The sequence below is a fragment of the Stegodyphus dumicola genome, chromosome 2 (assembly GCF_044657685.1).
Source record: "Stegodyphus dumicola isolate Sdum_Otavi_A_Nest chromosome 2, ASM4465768v1".
NCBI lineage: Eukaryota > Metazoa > Arthropoda > Arachnida > Araneae > Eresidae > Stegodyphus > Stegodyphus dumicola.
Window position 1 is genome coordinate 275851735 of NC_140769.1, and position 15433 is coordinate 275867167.

Here is a 15433-nt window from a genome sequence, read left to right on the forward strand (position 1 = left end):
ACAATTTTGGGGCTGTTTGGAGCCTCTTTCCAAGATTTCCAAAAATATGTCCATACTGGGCGGGCATAACAGAGCATGAGACGCAACACGGATTTGTAAATGAGTAACTTGTTGTCTATAGATAGAACGCTGTTTCAAGCAATTAAGGGGAATAATGTTGCTTTACGAGCTCGAAACTTCTGTAAGAGAGATGTTATGTGTGGGGTCCATGCGAGAGAATTACTGAGGATCACCCCGAGATAAGGGGCGTTTTAGCCCATTGGATAGAAGCTCCATAGAAATGCAAGTTTTTATCAATTTTAATTTTCTTGGTAAACAAGATGGCATGTGCCTTGTCCACATTAACAAGTAATATCAAAACATTGCATTTCAGCAGCGAAACGTACGTGTTTCTAAGCTGTTCCGTGCATGTATTTTCCAGAGAAATATGTTAAATTTATAATGAAAGGCCTCGCTATTGTTACATTTTTGTTTTAAACTGAAAAAAATGATATCCATAATTTATATATGAAATTATTAGCTAGAAATAGTTCGAAATATGTATAAGATTAAAGCCTTTAAAAATGATATTTCTGCGCATTTCAAGGATCTTAGGTTTTATTAGGAACCTGTTGAGTGTATTTTCCAATTTTGCCTTTAAGAAGTGATATTTCTGATTTATTCACAACATTATCATAATTTATTAAAGAATCATTTCATACACAAATGTTTAAGAGATAGGAGAAAGTTAGTATGCTTAATGCTTCTTTAAGTTGTAATACACTAAAACAGAAATTCACGTATTTTTTTATTGACTATGACAGTTGATGAAATAGCTAATTTCAGGGGACTTGTACTTGATGCAAATAGTATTTCTTTTCTTTTCTTTTTTTAAAAGCATTTATTGGCATACTTTAAAAATTTTAATAATTCTTAATTTCAATTAAAAATACATTTTAACCTATAACTACTGTGACTCAAATTGTCGCATAACTACTGTGAGCGGTCTCTCAGACCGCATATGCTAAAAACAATATAAGATATTGTTTTATTTTTCTAATTTGAATAAATGTTATTTAATTTCATATATTTAACTTTTTCATGAAGATATAAAGCAAATTTTGTACTTAAATTAGTTCATTAAAATAATATATATACTGTGATAATAATTCCTTCGCTTACATATCTGGATAGAAGAAGTGAATTTTAAAATTCAACATTTTTATTTTACATTAAAATTTGCGATAAGAATGCTTTAATATGAATATAGAAAATTAATTTTTCTTTTAAAAATTACAATTCGAGCTGCATACATATTTTTCTGCTGCACTGTAGAGACACACTGGTTCTTTGGATGCTATACATTTGTAAGCTGTTTTTCTTTTTTTGCTCGGTGGATAAATATAGCACGTTCTTTTTTTATCTAATTTATCGTCTTCAATCGCAATGTTTCCTTCATCATCATTTATTTCGAAAACTCTTCTTATTGTAAGTTTGAGTTCTTTAGGAAAAAATGATGAAGTTATCCTCCTATTTACATGAGATTCCACCAACTGAATTGCATGAAATCTTTTCGTTTCATTTTCGGAGCCAGTGGTATAAGATTGAAATACTACAAATGCATTCATTGCACAGATATCCAAGTTTCTGAAGAATATTGTCATAGGCCAACGTCGGGTTCGACGAGCACTTGAATAGATTGAACGAAGAATAATATTGTGGCTACGAGTTCGAACACCCTTGTTGGGCTCTTGAATAGACCATTTGAATTCATTTTTTCCAATAAAAACATCTCTAGTAGAAGGAGAACATTGATTTTCATTTTCATCGGCAGAAATTTCTGAATTTGTGTCGTGGTCGCTCTCAATAATTTCATCATGGGAACTTTCATCAGAGAACTCTAAATTAGAGCAATTTCGAAATATTTATTCAATTTGGTCTTGGGTAAGATATATAGAACGTTTCCTGCACGCATTTGAGGCCATTTCAAGAATATTTAAAAAAGCGAAATATGTAATAACAACGGAAAGTGAACTTTATCGGCCGAAATTTGAATCGTATCTGCTGTGATCGGTCCCACAGACCGCTGAAGAGGAAAAATTTTTAAAAATAAAAGAAGAAATAGAGCTAGCCAAATGCAACTTGTTATGTGACTTTGGACAACTGGTTTAGGAAGGTACTAAGAATGGCAATAGCCATTAATTATTCTAAGGGGTGGAAGCATTTAATGGAAAATTTCGCGCGGTCTGAGAGACCGCTCACAGCAGTTAAAGGTTAACTTTTATCCATTTATCAATTTTTAGAAGTTTTCTGGGGGGGATTGTTTTAGTAGAAACTTCAGAAAAGTGTTAATTTTGATTCAGCTACTTTAAATGAAATAACTTCATGGAATCAGAAAATCTAAAATAAGATAAAAAATAAACTGCAAATAGATTTGCATGATACATGTCAAAAGCGACAGCTAATTAAGGGATGGTGGATTTAGACGGTTGCTCAGTTCAGTGCATCTCCAAGAAAATATACCTATATAAATTTTTGGATACGTCTTTCCACATGTTGAGTTGTGAAAATATTTTACTTACTTTTATTTATTTATGGGCAGAAATAAATAATTTTGTATTTATGTGATTTGTAGGTTTATGCAAACAATTTTTAACGACAGAACAGTGTATCTTGATCAAATGCACAAATTGCATTCATGACAGTTCGCAAAACTTAAAAATGAATAATAATTAATACATAAAGAAAAGCATTACTTCATTTAACACCTTTACAATTCATAAAAATTATAAAACGAATTACCTAAAATATTCAAATTATATAGTTTAAATCCTAGCAAATATCATTGTATCTTAAGGAACGAAGATACTATCTATAAATAGAAACATTAAAATGTATTCAGCATATTTTGATTATTATTAAGTCCGTTTTTTTTCACATCTGGAAAGCAAAAACATGCCATCGGGATATTTTTCAACATATTTATCTAATTACATAAAAAAACCAATACTTACGCGTGAAAAGTGATCCCAGGAATCTTTTTAGAAATTCAATTCTTGCATCTATATGCAATACGAAATCTCATGCTTCAAAAAAAGTGTTGCAATGACAGACTTCCTTGCAGAAGTCACAGAAGCAGTAATAACATGGCCGCCAAGATTCGAGCCGCAGGTTTGAGTTGAACCTGTTTTTCTTCTTACTAACCTCCTTGGTTTCACCACGACAATACGAGGCCTCACACGTCTTTAGCAACACGTACGAAATTATGGAGCTTCGTTGAGAAGTGATGCCCCATCTCCCACATTGCCTCGACCTTGAGCAATCAGATACCATTTATTTCGAAGTTTGCAAAACTTGTTAAATGGTAAAAATTTCAGTGATACCGATAATCTCAAATATCACTTAGTTGAGTTTCTTGTAGATAAAGGCCAGAAGTTCCAAGAAGGCGGAATCATGAAGTTACCAAAAAGATGGCAAAAGCTCATCGAACACAATGGAAAAATTTTAATTGATTAAAATTCATTTTTATTGGATAAATATTGCATTGCATTTCTCACTAAAAGCCGGAATTACTTACTTGTTATACTTATTTAAAACTGCCCTTTTGAAAGCATTCCTCGTCGTTAAAGATATGTCAAAATTGGAGTCAGAACTTTATGGTAAATACCAATTAAGGTGGATGAGTTAAGTAATTATATTTTAAGAAAAGTTTACATGCTGAATTTGATATATGGAAAAAAAGATGCAGAAGTTACTCAGATAACATTACCCAGTTTTTGAGTGCGTTCTTAAGATTTTCTGGACTTGAGAAATATTGGTACATTTGAATAGCTCTCCGAGTTAGTGGCGAAATTTAGAACTCATGTGTGTCAGCGAATGCGCATAGGTGGAAATATGAAGGAAAGGGGTACTTTTCCATTTCGCGGACGCAGGCGATAAAGTTGCCAAAAGGATACAACCGACGCCAAATGTTATATCAGAGCCATGGAAAAGGGAAGGTAGGGTTGACCATGAAGGATTCTTACCTCCATGATCCCGACCGTTAACCTATTACCGGCTCATTTTCAGAAAAGTCGCGGTCATTTTTTACCAGTCTTTTACCTAATACATCGTATATAGATGAAAAACCAATGAAAATTTGGGATTTGCCCAGCACAGAAAAGACTGTCAAATTCTTTCAAGCAAAGGCGTTTTGCCTAAAATTCCTGCTTGTGATAATGATCATGTAATGAAATTGTATTTAGGAGACGAAATTCAGTGGCACTGCAACCTTTCAATTTCTCGCAGTAAAAGAAGGATCCGGAAGGGCACACGGTTTGAGTCATCGAAATTGAGTTACTTGAAGTGTGTAATGTTTATTAATGATTGGTGCGAAGAATTAATTTTAGTTAATCCGTGTGAAAATCAGTCACGGAATAGTTGACTGGAATACATGCGCGAGGTTTGTGCAAAGTATATGTATTGTTAAGAAGGAAAACTTCGCAGCTGCAGGAGTGGCTCTCGTCGAAAGAAAAGGGAAGCAGCTGCACATGCGTGAAATATCTGTCGCCAAAAAGCGCCAAAACTCGAAGCTGATGTCGAAGTTCGACGCTCACGTTTATCAAGCGTTTAAAGCTGTATGACTCTATTTTTCCCCCTCCATATTGACGGACATAAAATAAGGCATCAAACTGCGATATGGATAATACAAGTTCAACAGCCAGCGAAAGTGAAACTTCACCTAATTTTCTTATTCATCTTAACCCGTGTTCCTCAACTTCCTGTACACGTCGCGAAGTAAGAACATCTCGGCCAGGTCCGGTACATCACAGGAGGGAGAAATTCTCGCCAACAAATTCCGTCGCCAAATCCATTGGCGAATTTTCTCTCTTCTTTCCAGCAGCGTAGAAGACAAACTGGTTTACATTACGTCTATGAAGCCTTTCCTTTTTTACATATAGATGTTCTTTGGTTTGTGTGGGTTCTTTGCTTAAATGTCAACAACCGAAAATAGGAGGACCTAGTATGATCGTCGAAGTGAATGAAAGTATGTTTACGAAGCACAAAAGCAATGCGAAACGGATTCTACCACAACAGTATATCTTTGATGGTGCTTACAGTGAAACAAACGAATGTGTCCTTGTGAAGATGCCAAATCGATCCATGAGCATTTTATTATCAGTCTTATTTATTTTTAGCATTTTATTATCAGTCTTATTTATTTTTAGCATTTTATTATCAGTCTTATTTATTTTTTATCAGTCTTATTTATTATAAAAAATTAAATAAAATACCGAAAAAGGATATATAAAATATTTGGATTTGGGAAAATCACAGTGCACTGAAAAACTGGAAGCGGACAGTTTCGAACAAAGTGAACTATAAATACAGTTTTGCCGGTCGGGAAACTGGAAAGCACACGCAAAAAATAGAAAGACTAGAGCCAAATGGCGAAATAAGAAACACAGAGAAACGGCATGTCGTCATCTAAAAAGTTATCTCGATGAATTTATGTTTGGAAGGGAAACGAAAGACCCATTTGAAAGAGGTTTAAAAGATAGTAAAATGTTTACTCTATTAAAATAAAAAATTACTAGAACTAACATTTGTTAACACTTTTTTAATGTATATACTGCGTGTTGTCGCCAATAAAGCCTGCTTGGCGAGATTTGCGTCGGCGAAATGTAAAAGTACCAGAAAAAGTATGTAGCCGACAAGAGGTGATAAATTTTATGGTAGAGGATATTTTTGTACTCGGCAAGATTTCTCTTCCATTAATTTGTTTTCAGTCAAGACAAACCTAAAAAAAAGAAAAGCGGAAAATGATTAGCAGAAATTGGTACTTTTTCCGTTCCGCCGGTGCAAATCTCGCCAAGCAGACTTTAATGGCGACAACACATAGCATACACATATAAAATGTTAACAAATGTTAGTTCTAAGACTCTTTTATTTTGAGGGCATATCGCCAAACTATTGTTGATGCCAATGCTGCCAAAAATAATTGCGGCAACCCTAATAATTCTGGCAATAAAGGAAGTATAATAGTAAATAACTATTTACGATTGATGTTTTAATTTAGATGAAAGGTTAATTTCATATAATACTTTTTTATTATTATAATTTATATGAAAAGGCTAAACATGCCTGAACGGAAGCATAAGAGTAAATAATTATTTCAGATCATTATTATAATTTATATAAAAATTGCTAAACATAACTGAATGGATGCCTGCATCGCTATTTCGCTACCGACTTATCGCTAAAGCATAATTTCATCTCGTTGGTTGTTCAAACGTAATTTTCTATAATGAATGATGCCTTTTCTTTAAAAATATTCTCGGTAAAGTGCAGAATTGCTCACTTATTTGTTTGCCGCTTTTTACAAGGGTAAAAACAATTGGATTTTTGTCAATTTTCTTTTACTTTTTAAGTGAAAATAGGTCGATGTGTACATAGATAAAGTGAAGGGTGTGCGCAGTGCTATTTTTGTGCAATTCTAGGATTTTTTTTTTAAGTGAAAATAGGTCGATGTGCACATGGATACCGAGTATGTGCAATTCTTAAAAACGCGTCAAGCAGTGTATGATTCTGTACAAAATTCTATTGCCGAGTTTTCGTCATGGGCAGTTCCCAAATTGCTAAATCCATAGGATATCAAAAAAGGATTTAAAAATTAAACTAGTATTTCAATGACGTCTTAGGAAGTATAGAACTATATAAACTTACGCAATCTGAAATCAGCGCTCACGCTAGATTTGGCGCGCTGTTAAATGGGCGCGTATGCTAGATTTGGCGCTTTTGCGCGTACATTTTCGCTGCAGGTTTTTTAAGGCCCTCGAAACCGAATAGTACTCAAAAAGGTAATTCTCTCAGTAATTATCTACATTCATTTCAAGTTAAATCATAATTTCGGATACAAGTTTAAATGCAAGAATTATTTCAATTCGTACGAATAGCTTACTCAGAAATTATGTAAAACCGCAGTGCTTTACTTCGCTAGTGCATTCTCATTAGATATGATGAATTTAACTCTTGACTTGACTCCTTTTCTTTATTTTCGGTTTCGGGTAAGAAGCGTGATTGCATCCTAATCCTTAATTACCACGAATGGCCTTAGGGCATAAAACTGAACTATTTGGTAAGAATTCTATGTAATTGTATGCCAGTATTGAAAGAAACAATCAATCTGATAAGAAATGGCTACGACTTGTTTTGAAAATGAGGCGTAAAAGGTTACCAGCGAGGATATTCTGTTTGGCATCAGTTATATCATTATTGGCGCCTTTATCGTCTGCGCCGGCAAAATGGAGATCAGCCACCTCAGATGAAATCTGTCATCTCTTCTCACGTCCAGTTAAATACGGTACTATTCAAATCTGTCCCTATGAGGTACTCAAATTGCTTTAAATGAATTCTTCCAGAGGCGTTAAGGGACGCGTAATGGCAAACCGCACATTGAGTTGATCAATGTTAACGAATTTCGTTTACTGCGCATGCTCAGAGGTGTACCGTTGGCGTGGCAGGAAATACTGGCGACTAAGCATAAGCAACCATTACACAAGCCTGATCATCATGTAGGTCTTATTGACTATTTACAATTACAGTAGTACCGAAATTTATTTGTGCTTAATGCGTTTGCTTCTATTTCATTTCATTTCGGTTTATTTTGTTCATAAACGTTATATTTAATATCAGTTATTTATAATAATTTCCTTGACTTTAAATTCAGCAATTTAAACTGGATTTATTCTTTAATTTGTTAAAGTATATACGAATGGAACATATAGTTATTTACCATACGCAATTGATTTTATTCCTCACAAGTATATTCAATAAAGATTTAGCTAATATATCCTGTAATGTTTTCTGTTTTGTAATCATTCTTAAACGAAACTTTGAGTAGTTTACCCTCTAAGTAATAAAGCAACTTACAGCCTAAAACGTTTTAAAACCCCGAACTGTTCCCGTTTAGATAACAGAATATCAACCACACACAGTATTTATCTTCTTTTAAAAATGTACCAAAGTCGTAATTACGCCAGATTCTCTTCTGGGCATGCGCAGTATACGAAATTAGTTTAACATTTATCAAGTGAATGTGCAGTTTGCCATTACGCTTACTGAACACGGGGACGCAAAGTAGCATGGTCGAGGTAAAATGTTTTTGAAACATGTTAGAAAGAATAGACAGATATTGAGTTTGGATGTGGCGAGGTTCAAGGTCAGAGCAGCGAGAGGAAAGCATTGTGAATGTGTAAGGCAAGTGAAACTAAAAAAGTGAACAACAGACAGTTTTTTTTTTTTTTTTTTTTTTTTTTTTTTTATATTGAGTTTGGATATGTTAAAGTCTATTGGAAAGCAAATTAACTTTCAGGAGGGTGCCATATACTTTGATATGAGGAAGGTGACTGAGAGTTAGACCTGGAATGTCAGTTTTGGTCTTGAAAAAACTGCAGTCAGAAGAAAAATAGAGTTAGATAAGTTGATAAAAAAATCTTTCAGATTTATTTGATGATATCCCAGGATTAAAACATGTGCTGAACCACTGATTGAAACATGAAATAATCTTCCATGCAGAATAAAAACTTGTCCCTAGTGTAAAGAGTAGATCATAGAAAGGCATATTGCGGAAATGCTGAAAAACAAAATCATAATCCTCACAAACACTCGCTTCACTAGTATTATAGAGCACTCAGGAAAAAGTCTCCCTCCCACCATTTTTTAAAGCTTGGCAATTAGCTATTGATTGCAGAAATTTAAATAGTATAACTATAACAGAATGACTGGTTCACCCCTTACCAATAATTGAGGAAATAACACAGAATAAATTCACAAACTGCAGAACCACTTTAGATCTGACGTCTAGATATTTTCAGTCATGTGTGAAAGCGAAGGACGTACCCAATATTGCATTTATTATCAAATCAAGGGTTTATGCCTTCCTCAGAATGCTGTATGGCCTATGCGAAGCACCCTGTATCTTTTAAACGACAATGATGGCCTGTACTTGGTAAATCAAACATTCGTATAATTAGATGACATAATCGTCACAAACAACAAAAACTGTGAACACAATCAGGATTTGCACGAAGTTTCTTCGCTTCTGAACCAGGTTTAAATGTAAATGCTGCAAAATGCAAATTCTTCGCCACAGAACTTCTGTATCTGGTGCAAGATAGCTGAGCAGAGAAAAGAAATTGAGCTACCAAAAATTGTTCGTTACTAAATAAGGCGAAAGCCTTGGCATTATAGAACATTCATTAAAGAGTTTTCTCACATAGCAAAGCACTTATTAAATTTTGAAAGGAAAATGGCTAGATGCACCCAGCCGCAGAAGCAAACACGGCTTTTGGAAAATTTACAAATAGCACTAATGCAAGACCAGGTCTTGAAATTTCCTTAAGCCCACTATACATTAGAAACTCCTGAAAATGCACCTAATTTTGCGATAGGAGTTGTGCTTATGCAAGACGGACAGGGAAAAGTGAACGGAGCACAAGAACTCGGCCTATGGAATTGCAGGTTTCGCTTCATCACATGGTCTAGCACCACATTCATCAGGGGGCATAGCGCGCCACCTATTGACATTTTGGTAATGTTTTGTCCATAACGGACGATTTTTAAAAACTAAGTCTCCTAAGTCTAAATTATTTTGATATTTTTGATAATGTAATATTTAAGTACATCAATAAGTACATACCTTAAAGGTGTTGAGCACGATGTGGCTTGAATACAACACCCTGTAGCTGGCCGACATTTCTGCGTATACATTCCTGTAACTTCGACCGGAAATTGTCCATTCCTTTGCGTGGCATTTCAATAGGAATTTCTCTTATCTCTCGTTGAATTCTTCCTTCAAGTTCTGAAATAACTCTTGGTGCTGGAGCATCAAAAACTTTACTTTTTAAATATCCCAATAGAAAAGAATCACAAGCTGAAAGATGTGGCGATCTCTCAGGCCAAAGCAAATCCCCGTTTTTTAAGATGACATGACTAGAGACTAATCGTCTTACACCTTCCATGGAGGCTCGTGCTGTATGGCTTGTTGCTCCATATTGCTGAAACCCCGCGTGTTCAGTAATTTCATGATGAGTAGCCAACTGTGGAATCCGAAATGTTTGTTTGATTTCTACATATCGTTCAAAGTTCACGGTCCGAGTGCGTTCATCACCGCCTTCAAACGGTTAAGGTCCGACAACCCCGAAGGATGTAATCGTATACCACACCGTGACCTTGGCACTGTGCAGGGGAACCTGATGGAGTTCTCTAGGGTTACCGTCAGACCAGTACCGATAGCTCTGTTTATTCACATATCCTGAGGTGAAAATGAGCCTCATCACTCATTAACATGACCTTCATTCTTCTCTAAAATTTGTAAAAACAGTCGGCAGAATGAGACTCGATTAACTGCATGCACTATTTGAATCTTATTAGGGATACAAATGTAAGTCTTTGTGGAAAATGCTGTTAATCTTCTCCACTACCAATGGACTAGTGGAATCCACTAGCAACTACTAGTGGTGTGCACTAGCAGAATCGGAGTTCCCCACTTTTACCAAGTGCTAGTGGAGATTCCTATCGATACGGCGTGGCGATGTTGCAGATCGTCGTGGACTGCGCTGAAAGGTTCTCTCACTGCAGCAATGTTCTCCCCCTCCCCAGTGTAAGTACTGTTTGCTATTCCCCTTCCTTGTTACGTCTTACATAATGCGGAACCTGTTTCTTTAAATTTTCTAATCCATGGTTTAATTGCATGGGCTGAAAAAACTGCATTGTTACGATGAATTCTAAGATACTATCTAAATAATCGTTCGCTGCGACAAAACTATCTCCATTCATGTAATAATGTGTAACGTGTATACGAGGCCAGTTTACCTTAGAAAGTCCTCCACGAAGGCATCCCTCCCCTTAGGCAGATAGCCCTAGTGTGCTTTGCTATAATTAAATAAACCAAACCTTCATGTAATAACATAATTGCAAATGCACGTTGTTCTCCTGTCCACTTCTGCATGTTTACTAAATACTATTGGATTATGAACACTATACCAGTGGTATGACTTCCCTTAATAGTACGAGCCCACCAGCGGCCGAGCGGTAAAGACGCTGAACACTGGTAGTTCGGTCTGAGGTTCGAATCCTGCGAACGGGCTGGCTGCATGGGCGTTTTCGTGGTTTTCCCCATGTGTAACGTGTAGCCAGTTTCCTTTAGAAATTCCTTCACGAAGGCATTCCTCCCTTTAGACAGATAGCCCTAGTGTGCTTTGCCATAATTAAATACTCCTAATCCTAATCCCTCAATAGTATGAAACCGGTGCAGTGCGAAATTTAAAATCGCCCGTTTTCTGGCGGACCCTGTATTATTTAGCACAGACGTTGGTAACCTGTAAACTGTGTGTCACCGAGTGATCCATTTTATAATTTTAAGTGAACTACTTAAGTACTTAATGTAGATTATATTTACAAAGACTGCTCGCACATTTTTTAGACGACTTTCGCTGTAAAATTCGACTAAAAATTTCGTATTTTAAATGTTCTGTCTGATAACACTTATTCTTCACTACCTTTCTACACAGCAAATTCCAAACCAATAAAGACTTTTCAAATATCGGAAGAGATATTTTATTCCATTCTTCTCCTCTTATCTTTTTTAAAGTATTATTTTCCTCTTATCTTTTATCACACACGTCTTTTCAAGTGTGACTGCTTGCATTGTCTTTATGCACTTCAATCGAATGTTGGCACTGAGGATAAAGAGATGGTATTTCATATTTGAAAACTGGTGTAAAATATGTTACTGGTAATATCTAAAGTTGATCTTAACATTTTTCTCCACTCATTTTGTTTTTACTTCCTTGTACGAAGTAAAAAGGAAATATTGTAATCGCGAAAAGTTTCAGGCAGCATATTTCAACGAAAATATCCATTTTGACCGCTATCAAATGCAATTTAACAATGTTTTTGCATGACATCTGTACCTAAAGACAGAATAAAAGACTCTTTTTTTCCAAAATATTACAAAACTGCTTTAAAATGAATTCTGAAGAGAACTTTTCGTGGCGTCTGTACGAACGTATGTACGTATCTCGCATAACTCAAAAACGAGTAGCCTCAGAACGTTGAAATTTTGTATATAGGACTGCTATAACATGTAGATGTGCACCTCGTATTTGGGTTGCAATCGGAAGCACCAAACGTATATAAATATATTTATATATATATCCACTCTGTTTCCCGGCTCAGTGATCTCAGTTTCTTCACTTTTATATGTTATATGTTCGTAAATTTTACATTTTTTCCTTTAAAAATGACTGAATTATGTTGTTCTTATTTTCCAGTTAAGGTTTTTATGCCTTTAGTAAATCTGTATGCAATATTTTTAGAATTATCAAGAATTTTAAAGTTGTTTAAGTGCCCTTAAGCCTAATAATTTTTTTTGATGGCGGCCATTGCTTGTTTACATTTGAAACAGCACAATAGTGAATTTGTTGCCAATCTAGAGAAACTTAGCTTCGCAACAACAAAGATAACGCCTTCATTTATTATTGCGAATTAAATGATGCTTAATCCTTTCTGGAATTTTTTCGAGGAGATAAGTGTTTACGATTTACTTAGTAATTTTTAATACAGATATTTTTATGTATTTTTTCCCTGTCGCGAAGTGAGAACTGAATAATTTGAATGCGAAATACTCCATCGTCTGTGAAAAAATGCTTCTGTTTTGTTTTGTTTGCTTAATTTCTTTTACAGAGGCTGTTCGCATATTTTTTAGACGATTTTGATAAGCGGTAATAAAATATCGTTTGCTGCAAAAGAAGTAATTGCAATAATATCTTTGGCTTGAAAGTTTCGTTTTTATTGAAAATGGCGAATTTAACAAAGCAGTGGTTGGAAGGCTACATTTACGCTCTTTCCAAAGAGAAATATACATACTCCTTTATCCAAAAACGATGCAAGAGTCATGGTTTTGTGATATTTAAAGCGTCGATACGTAATATCATCAACAAGAAAGGAAAAAATCGTCAAATTGGAGCCTCAAGTGGGACAAAAATTCCAAGTACATGTTTCAAAGAATCGAAAGAAAGTTTTTCTAAGGGATTCATGATTGTAGCTGGTTTTTCTTATAATGGCAAGTTAAAAATAAAGAGAGTGCAAAAAATGTCAAGATTAACTCCAAATACTATCAGGAACCTATTTTATCGCCAATTTTTCTGAATAAAATACCATCGCTTTACCCACAGTGCCATCCATCTGTGAGACTCCATCAGGACAAAGCTAGCAGTCTCACATCAAAATCCACTGTAAATTTCCTAAAAGAAATGGAACAAAAAACTGGTATCCATGCCATACCCTTCACTGATATCCCCACTAAATCTTCCGATGTGTCAGCTATGGATTTTTGTGCTTTCGGACTTTTAAAAACTGCATTATCCAAACGTTGTCCCAAAACCATAACAGGACTCTGGAAAGCTTTAGGGTTCGGGAGGAATGGGATAGAATACCTCTTCTGCCACTTCAAAAGGCATTATTATCCTGGAAATTGCGGTGTCGAAAGATAGTTCAGAATGAGGGATGTCAAACAGAACATTTAAAACACAAGAATTTTATGTAATTTAGTTTTGTGAATACAATATACATCATCTAAAAAATGTGTGAACAGCCTCGGTATACATCGTTCTAGCTTTATTATAGTATTTGAATAGAATATGTGGCAACGATTAGATAATTCTTGAGATGATATAAATTTTGTGCGTTCTGAGTTAAAATATGAACGAAATACAATACTGTTAAGTGAACCTAGCGCCAGAGTGTCGCCATGGCAAACAAATAGAGTGAATTTTAAAGAATGCATTTATTCTATTGTAGTTTATGCGCTGCCGGCGAAGTAGATTTAGTTCAATCGAATAAGTTTAAATGAAATGCAAGAAAAAATGCGTATCATTTAATATTCCGTACAAGGAAGTTATGTACTGTACACATCAGATTTTTTAATTGCCGTTATATGAAAACTAGCAGCAATCATAAATTCCTTTAAAAAGCTTTCTTTAGATTCTTTGAACCATGTTTTAAGATTTTTTCTTCTCTTTAATGATAATAAATGGATATGTCTTTATTGATATCATTTAAATACGCCCATGAGTCATCTGTTGTGAAGACATTTTTCTGCTTTTGTCCGGATAAATGCGCTCATTAAAAATTTCGCAGCGCGTTCTGCGTTTGGCGATATGTCGTGGAGAAAGACGATGTACGTAACGTTTTTCGTTCTTTTAAAAATTTATATCATCATTCATCATTTTGTTTACAGTTGATACTAAGCATTTTAATGATTTTGCGACTGTCCTTTGAATTAGCGGATTTTCGTTGAGTATTAAAGAGCTTTGCTACATTCGAAATATTCCGATTTTTCCCTTGGATATGTATTTGGAACCATGTTTCTACTTGAAGCCAAACTTTGACCGTTTTTGCCTTTCTTCTTGACAATATTACCTACCGTAGCTTTAGATGTCGAAAAACCACGGCTTTTTTAGTAAGCAGATACAAATAATTTTCTTTTGAATTAACGCAAACATAGTCTTCCATCCACTGCTTCTTTAAAAGCGCCATTTTGCTGGGGAAAAAAAAAAAAAAAAAAAAAAACTGTCAAGTTAAGACACAATAACACGCCGAACAAATACTAATTCAGAAGTAAAAAAAAAAAAAAAAATCAGAGTTATATTTTCAAAATTTTCACAGGACTTTTCACAAAATTTTCACCCAACATTACTAATCAAGCAGTTAAAAAATTCTCATCTCAACACACTAAAAGGCACACTCTTGTTTTAGAAGATTATAAAAATTCTTTTGTCATTCCCTTCTTTCCATCAATTAGCTATAAAGTTGCACCTTGCAGAAATTTAACTTCCGGGTCGTGTATTCTCCCATCAATAAAATTCCGAGTTCTATACTCAAGGGCCCCATTCCGGATATGAATTCCTGGGGTATTTATAGGATTCCTTGCCAGTGTGGTTTAATTTACATTGGCCAAACTAAGAGAGCCTTAAAATTTCGCGTCAAGGAACACGAGGCATATGTTAGAAAAAAGGAAACACAGAAGTCTTCTGGTTTCCTTTTTTCTCACACTTTCAATTTTTCTGCTGCCAAAATTATTCAAATAACATCTTCCATTGGAGAACTGGATTTTCTAGAGGCATTTCACGTTCAAAAAAATCTTTCTGTTCTAGTTAACGATCCTAATTCCAATCCAACTTTGCCTTCGGCCGTTAAAGAAATTATGTTCTAGTTCTGGTTTCATCAACAGATGGCGCCACTTGCTAATTCTTGTCCAGGGTTTCTTATCTAATCATTATTTCCTATCTTGTTCATTTGCAGTTCTGCAGCTGAAGATGGTGGTTCGGTAAAACCATCGAAACTAGTCCTGTGAAAATTTTGAAAATATAACGCTGTCAAGTTAGTTAGTTAGTTAGTTACAATCTGGGCG